At 40.7% G+C, this 8,778-nt stretch overlaps 1 protein-coding gene across 1 annotated transcript in view; it reads right to left on the bottom strand.

The window, feature by feature from the left end:
• Nucleotides 1-7,437, bottom strand: part of HAPLN1 (hyaluronan and proteoglycan link protein 1) — a 77,709-nt gene extending 70,272 nt beyond the window's left edge. The window contains exon 1 of the mRNA XM_010863385.1: nt 7,356-7,437. The gene's annotated coding sequence lies outside the window, so the exon portion shown is untranslated. The remainder of the gene's footprint in view (nt 1-7,355) is intronic.
• Nucleotides 7,438-8,778: the final 1,341 nt, after the last annotated feature.

An 8,778-nucleotide genomic window follows, 5' to 3' on the forward strand; every position in this document is an offset into this window, starting at 1 on the left:
GGTCCTTGATCAACTGTTTCTCCCTTTGTTCCTCCCTAGAATGATCTCCTTTCTCTTCTGTGTGATCTTCAAATATCATTTTAATACTCAAGACTTCCAAATATCTATCCCAGCCATGACTTCTCTGCTCTGCCTAAGTATGTACATTTAACTGATATGAGTTCCTGGCTGTCCCATGAGCACTTCCTAAATTAGACTTACAGTTTACTTCCAGAAAATTTTAGTCTTCGTTTATTCCCAATCTTAGTTAATTGCAGTTCTCTTCCTGTTCTCCTCTGCCCTTCAGACATTCACACAATCTCAACTTCTGTCCCCTATCCAATCAGAGTATCCTTACTAGATCGTGTGTCTACTGTTCCATGTCCTTTCTAAACTCATTTCCTTCCTCCAGCCTCAATTGCCTTAACTTTAGAAATTTATTAAAATTATCAATTAATTTTATTTACATTATTTTATACCAATAATTATATTTTTAAATCTGAGAAGAGTTTACGATTTTAATGGCATTAAAAGGTAAGAATAAGACTGATAAGGAAACACAGGCAGAGTCAGAGAATGGCCTGGGGTTGGGAGGTGTTCAGATGTCTGAAATACAGACACTTGGAAGAGAAGGCAGGGAAACCCCTCAAGCTTCCCATTCAGCACAGTGCTAGGCACTGATGGAAACAACTGGAAGCATTTATAAGGCGCCCACTGAACGTTCTGCAGAAGATTCTTGAGAGTCCCTGAGCTGTAAGGAGATCAAACCAGACAATCCTAAAGGAAATCGACCCTGAATATTCATTCAATGGAAGGACTGATGCTGAAGCTGAAGCTCCAATACTTTGGCCACCTGATGCGAAGAACTGACTCACTGGAAAAGACCCTGATGCTGGAAAGATTGAGGGCAACAGGAGAAGGAGGCGACAGAGGATGAGATGGTTGGATGGCATCACTGACTCAATGGACATGAGTTTGAGCAAACTCCAAGCCTGGCATGCTGCAGGCCATTGGCATGCTGCAGTCCATGGGGTTGCAAAGAGTCAGACACAACTCAGTGACTGAACAACAACAGCAGAACAACATCAACTCTGAACCTTAGGCATTCATATCCTCCAGCGAGATGAATAATGCAGGTCAAAGGTCACATTCCTCTAGACTGCAGGGAAGAAGGGGAAGGAAACAAAGTCTTTCAATCTGGGTCATTAGTCCTAGCAATTTAAAAAGTGATGAACACATCTTTATAAGACCAGCCCAGTATCTTACAGGAGCATCAGTGGTGGCGTAATCAAAGGAGTATAATTAAGAAAAACGTAAATAAATCTGAAACAACTAATAACATGACTACCCTTATGCCCTATATCAACTATAAAATGGGAAATATTTAAACAAATGATTCTGATCGGTGTAACTTTTAAAAAGCCAAGGCAAATTTTCAGTTTTATTTCCAAGTAGTTTTCCAGAATCTATAATCAGCATTGATGTTGAAATTTCTCAAAATCCATTGGAAAGTATCTCAGCATACATTTTAGAAAGATGCTGGCTTTGATCCATTTTGTCAACGTGATGGCTGATACCTGTCCTTGTCTTATAGCCTATCCCTGTCTTCCTCCTTCAGTAACTTGACTCAGAGGAATTCTGGACCACATATGTGGATTCTCACTGCTCCTTCGCTGTATTTGGGGTGACATAAGGGCTCAAACAACAGAACATGAGAAGCTATAAGTGGTTTACCTGTCCAGAGGCAGCCACCCAAGCTTGGTAGTTAAGGGCTAAGAGGACTCAAGCAAAGAGAACAGGAAGGTTCAAAAGGAGGGGTCATGATGCCCCTTGCAACGGGGGAGGGGAGTTTGTGTCCGGGCAAAGCACTGAGGGGAGGGTGGAAGGACAGGTTGATCAGGCCAGGGTTAACTGGACCCAAGATCCTGTGTGTTTCTAGAAACAGGCCTTGAGGGAATCTCTCTGGCCTCACATATGGAATGGGGATAACAGAGATTGAAGACCATGGAGGCCTGAATCAGCTTAATTACACACTGTGGTGTAAGGATGGGAAGGCCCCCAGATGCTTGAAATTCTTTCCACAGAAAACAAAACATTTACTTTACAGAGATAAAAGGCTTGAAATGTAAATGCATGAGTGAAACTCATTCACACTTGGGTGTAATCAGTCAGTCAAGAAATCAATAAACAGAGAAGTATCAGATTCCCTGGGGGTGGGGGGCAGAGAGCAAGGGGCTAAGTTTAGGAGGTAGAGGCTGGGTGGAAAGTTAGGATAAGTGCCAAGGAAAGAGACCTAGGAGACTAGGAAGCCCAACTTCAGCTACTTGGCACATTTTACTTGTGATTCATGAGGTGTGTCCGTCTGTCTTCTCCACCGGATTATGAACTCCTTGAGCCAATGACTGTAGCACCTAGCATTGAGCCTGGTGCAAATGGTAAGCATTAAATCATTCTGTGCTCATGCTGAATTTTAGTTCCAAACTGGTGGACAGCAACAGTGTGCAAATGAACCTTTGCTTTTCCGGCCCAACCAAAGAGACAGATTATTGGGACCCTTACTCTCCTGGGGTTCTGGAGTGTCAGAGCTGCCTTCTCAGGCCCATCTGTGCCCACACAACCAAGAAACAAGGCTCTTACTTAGCTAGGAGATGGCAGACAAGGGAAAATGATTTTAAAGATGCCTGCTCAAAATTCTCCTAATACGAAAACTATGAGGTGAGGACATTTTGATTGCTTCTGTTGCTCAAAATATACATCAGGATCTCGCAGTGCTTTCCATTCATTATCCTCAGTGTGGAATTTTGGATTTTTTTTAGTATCAATTTTCTGGTATCGATAGAGTAAAGAGGCTAGCATGTGGCGCTAGCACGGTGCCTGGCAAATAGCAAGTGTTCAATAAGTTTTTGTTGAACGAACAAATGAATGCAGGAATGATCGATTGGGGGTGATCCCCAAATTCCAAACAGTTGAGTCAAAAATGAGGAAAATTCACATCAAGTAGGTAGAGACTAAGCTGAAACATTATGCATAAAACTTTGTGAAAAGCTGTGGAAAATCCAGATTTACCATACAAATACTTGAATGTTATTAGCTTAATTGGATTTTATTTGATACAGTAAATGGAATTGGAATATAGTGACTGGAGTATAGGAACAAATGAAGTCAATTTTGTTCTCTTTGGGTTAAGCTAGGTTGAACAAAATGGGAAATTTCCGCTGCCCTTGCCCTTGCAAGACTGGGACATAGTAATTTTTCTAAGTTTTCTGGAAAATTCTGAGTTTGATTTGTTTGTTTTTGTTTTGCTTTACTTTACAAATAGCCTCCTGGCCCTCTAGCAATACCCCCATCTCAGATACCACTCCCCTATCTAACTATAAAACAATTAATAGAAGCTCAAAATACTTGAGCAACATTTGCTATTTTAAACAAATCCTGGTTTTAGTCTGAACATAGTTAAGAACTTTTCAGGCCCAGCAAGCCCCGCTTCAGGTCTCCATTACTGGAAAAAGCCATTATGTGGAACCACTGCAATACAGCCAAGAACCTAGTAATATTAGCACATTTCAGAAAGCTTGGCTGATTCTCTCTTGTAGTTTCTTCTTATCTAGTATCAGGTCACCTGAAATCATTAAAACTTCTTGTAACAGTTTTCCAATCCATGACTAAATTTCCACTTTGAGGACCTCTGACTTTTTAGGCAATCTCTCACTAGAATGAGTCTACGATTCATGCTAAATCACAAGGATGATCAGATGAAATTGTTAACAGAATGCTGTGTTTCTGGTGGATAATAACTCATTGGACATAAAAATTAAGATAATATGCTTTATTTTACATGATTGTTGATGTTGATTCCAGCCATTACCTCCAATCAAGTCAGGCTATAATTTTGTGGCATTAATGAAGACAGACTTAATGAGCAGCTCTCCTTTCACAGCGTAGGTCTCGTTGCTGTACACAAAACCAAAGTTCCCTAAACAGGAAACTTCCATTCCACACCAGCAGGCCTAACTCGATCTGTGGATTACACCTCCAGAGCTCAGCAAGCAACAAATTAATCATGGTTTCCCCCAACCGAGGCATTTTTTCCCTTCCAATCTGAATTTCAGAACTTGGCTTGATTAATGCTGATGTGCTGAACACTGTTGCCATTAAGTCATATATCTTGCAAACAGCCATTTGGAGTAATAATTCATATATCTCCTGGAGCAAAGTTTTTCAAAAGTCTCAGTGCAATATTCTGATGGATCAATCTCCTATGATTCCTGATGCTTCTTTCCAACAATGGCTTTCATTCTAATTGTTCTTAAGATTTTAATCTATCATGTCGACTTAATAGAAACAATGTTCCTGCTTCAAAACTACATATGAATAACAGGTATAAAGTTGTTCTACATGCTGATTATTAGTCCCTGAGAGCAATATTTTGTAAAACTTACCTCACTACCCAAAAGCAATTTTTACTCTTATCCTTAAATGAAAAAAAAAAATCTAAAGAATATGTGCTAGTATCTGTGTGCTAACCTTTTAAGCTAATTATTATTTATCCACTTAAAATTAGTAACAGTAAATTTTCCATGTAGGAAAGTCATTCAAGATTCAAACTCTCCCCACTCTTTTTTTAAGCGAGGTCATGACATCTCTGCAGAAGACAAATCCTGTATTAGCGATGAGTTGTTGTTCAGTTGTTAAGTCAGGTCTGACTCTTTTGTGATTAGAAGTGAGTTACTGTTATCCTCAAGGAGGCAGAAAGTTGATGATATTACCCAGTAAAGAGTAAACTAATTTTTAATGCAACCACCAGGAGTTTAATCAACTGTTAAGTGATGCCTTAATTTTTAAATTATGCAAGTCACTTGCTGTATTTTTTACTCTGAGCACCTACCCCAACGTATGGCCTGCAGTTGGTGTTCAATGTCAACTGAATGGAACTCAGAATTTTTTACCAAGAGGCTGGTGAGAAAGCGTTCTTCAATTTGTCCACTAGGTGGCAGACAGGGACTACGCTTCCCACATGGAACCATCACAGACCCTCCCATTCATAGTGTAAATAAAGAGCTGCATTATTAATTTATACCATAGCATCCACTCTACACTTAATATTTGTTTAACCAGCTGTTTCCTGTAATCCTCCTTAAACACTATTGATTACAATCCTAAGAACATTTAAGTTTCCATCCCTTTCCATTTTACCCCAACAACATATTGTTACTTTTACTTAACAGACTAAATACATTTAAATATCATAGGCTAAGTACTATGGCTACTGATAATGAATACAGGAGGTTGGAAAATTAACTAGAGGCAACAGAAGACGACAATGCAAAAGTGTTTTCAAATTTGCTCTGCATTTCGCTGGAATTTTAACTGGCTGTGAATACCATTATTTTAAAACTGTAATCTGGAAAATAAGACATGCATGGTTCAGAAGGAAATGAAAAGAAAACCAGTATTAGGGTGTTCCAAAAAAGGGAGTTATTTCCTGAATATGCCTCTTGTTCATCTTTACAAAGACCAAGGGCTGTGCTACCTTAAGAGTCAAAGACTTCTTCAACTACTCAGAAAATACCAACATTCCACACCCAAGATGCTAAAAGGCAGGACTGTTTAGTAGACCATCTATTCATAAAGCATCTTCGTTCGCCGAATGTATTTATCCTGGATGTGTTACCGGCTCCCAAAGGAAGGAAAAGGCAGTGAAACCACTAGGGATATAATGAATTGATTCTTCTCTGTGAAAGTATCTTCAGTTCTTCTAAATTACAGTGTCAGTCATTCCTCTGAGATTCAGGGCCTAGCAGACAATAAATGGCTCACTTTATAAGAACACCATGTTCTCTTCTTGCTTGTTTCTGATAGAAAGCCCAGGCCCACTGAACACTCCCCTTTGGAATACTGGCCTCTGGGTACTTTCTCTTTGGAGACCAGTGGTCTGGAGCTTGTTGGTTTTCTCTTGCTCATTAAGTTATGTTTAAACAGAATTAGTTCTTATCTAGTTTTCCCATTTTTAATCTGTTTCCAATTTTGTGAAGAGATTACCAAAATATATAGCTATTCTCTTCACTTAAAAATGAAATTATCAAGAACAGATAGCCCCAAGTGACTGAAGACTAAGGTTTAAATAAATGCCCAACCACCTTTGGCAAAGTTTCTATTTTATTGAATGAAAGAAAAACTTCTTTATTCATAAAAGTAATGGAAGTGAACTTAAGACACATCAAACTAAAAGTTATCCAAAGAGAATGACTATGATGTATGTTTGGTAAAACAATATTCCCATTTTATGATTTAAAATATTGAAGTCGCTGAAGTATGTGTAAAATGATTGCAAATTTAGTACACTGAAATAATCAAATAGAAATGGTTACCAGAAACTACGTTTGTAATGAATAAATATTACATTTCATGTAGAAATTAATTCTCAGGCTTTATTTCTTAAGAACCGTTAGCTTCCAAGAAGCCAGCCAGTATGTTTGATTTTATGACATCACACTGGAACGTGTACAGGAACACTTTCCATACTAAAAACTCCCGAAGTACTGGCCACTTTGTGTATTTTTCCAGGGGTAAATGAAAATAAAATAACTTATTTTCAAAATAATAAACCATCTTATTTGGAACACAACAGTCATAGTCAATGGAAGAAAACAACTTCATTTCAACCCCAGAGAGTTCAGATTTACTTAGGGTGGTAAACAGTCTCACACAAATCATTCATTTAAGCAACTTTTAAAAGTAACCTTACCAACCACGACTTAAAAGGAATTTTTTTCAGTGTATTAAAATTGTCCACCAAAATCATTCTATATACAAAAAGCATCATAGTTCTGTGATCTTAATTTCACAATTAAGTTGAGAAGCCTGGACCAAAATCAGTAACATCTCAAAGACTGTCACTCTAACAGATACTACCTATGTGATTACAATAACTTTCTTTTTCACATAAACTTACATAGTCTCTAAAAGAAAACTCATAAATCTGGAATGGACATTGCCATTCCTCAGCATTTCCTTCAGCCTATACTATCCTTTTTTTTCAGGTGTTATAAAAATGCTTGTTGAAATACACATGGAAAACTGCCACTTGGAAACCATGCATCCACCAGATTATAGTAGCATCAGCGAAATCTGGGATACTGGACTTCCTCCTTGCCCCAGTCTAGACTGAGCTTGTTTACTGCTGAACAGTGTTTTATCTTACAATATGAATCTTTAAAAAAAAAAAAAAAAGTTGAGATGTCATGTCAAACTCAAAAGAAAATTAAGAAAAGTTATTTTAATGTATACATAAATTATGATATGTATTGCTATCTGAAATCTTAAAGGAATCAAGGCTTAACCCAAAGAGTAAAAAAAAAAAAAAAAGGGATTTTTACCTTGTCCTAAAATCCAGGAGTTCAGATGCTCTCAAGTCCTGCTGAAGTTGGAGCCTGGAGATCAAGTGAAGCCAGCGCTCTTTCCCCTCACCTTAAGTTTGTCTCTGGGCAAGTGTGTGTGCGTGTGTGAGTGTGTGTGTGTGTGCGTGTGCCGCGCAGAATGTCTCTTTGTGGCGCTGGATGGCAGAGGTCCTGCTCCTGGGAAGAAGGAGGCACTTTCTCACCAAGAGCAGAAGAAAAGCAAAGCAGCGTCACCAGGAAAGTTCTCCTCCCAGATCCCCTAATTACAGCCTAACGTGCGCTTCATGCAAACTTCAGGGAGGAAGGGAGGGGCAGCTCTGTGCCCAGACCTTCTGAAACAGCAGCCTCTTAGATGACTTTCCCTCTGCTCAGATCCCGGAGTTACCCGCTCAGGGGTTCAGGCAAAGCGGGAGCTACAACCACAAGCCCCCGCCACTGCACACCTCCTGGGTCTTCCAGAGGGGATGGGGCAAGGGGCTGTGGAATGATCGTGGGGCAGCGGGGTGAGGCAGACAAGCCAGGACAGTGAATTTTGACTTTGTTTCTTAGCCTCTGCTTAAAATGAAGATCCAAAAGTAGGAGAGGTCCTCGCTTTCCCGTCTCCCTCTCCCCAAGGTATATCCAGGGTAATCAGGTAGACAGGTAATTATGACAACAGCGGATAAATCTTCCAAAATGTAAGGTGCCCTTTCACCCACACTGCCAGAAGTATGCTTTCTTGTTTACTGGACGCAGTATTTATACTGAATTTAATTCTCCTTTAACAAACAACTGCTATTGTATCCTTGGGTGACAAAGCTCAAAGAACCTGGGTTTATTTATAGAGTGAAGAATGCGAAGGGCAGACAGGATGGGTGGAGTTGGCTTATGGATCCATACCCAGGATTAGAACCAGATGGGTACAGAGCGCGCGCGCGCATACATGGAGACAGGCGCGCGCGCAAGCACCCCTAAAATAACCACTGGGGAAGATGCTAGGACACGCGGGAAAACGCCTCCTGAACAAACAGGCATTTATTTATAACTTCTGGGACAGTATATAGGTCCATTGATTCCCGCCTTGAGTAACCAAGGGTTTTGGAGAGGAAACGGCTTCATATTTCAATAACAGAGCCACCTTTGATGGAGCCTAGGAGGGGGGAAAAAAAGAAACACACCGCAGGAAGCAAACGGCTGTTGCAGCCGCCGGGAGGAGGGAGCGGGGCTGGCCCGGGGATGAGGACAAGCAAACAAGCCCGAGAGGCCCCTAGCCAGGGAGGAGGCGAGACGCAGGCCATTTCGCTTTAGAGCTTGGGGTGCCAGGGCACCAGGGGCGCTGGGCGGTCGGAGGCGTCCCGGGGATCGCGGCTGCGCTCCCCTCTCTCGCCCGCGGGCTTAGGAGGCGCAGGCTGAGCTGCGGGCG

Source organism: Bison bison, unplaced genomic scaffold (genome assembly GCF_000754665.1).
Source record: "Bison bison bison isolate TAMUID 2011002044 unplaced genomic scaffold, Bison_UMD1.0 scf7180017864490, whole genome shotgun sequence".
NCBI classification, from domain to species: Eukaryota; Metazoa; Chordata; class Mammalia; order Artiodactyla; family Bovidae; genus Bison; species Bison bison.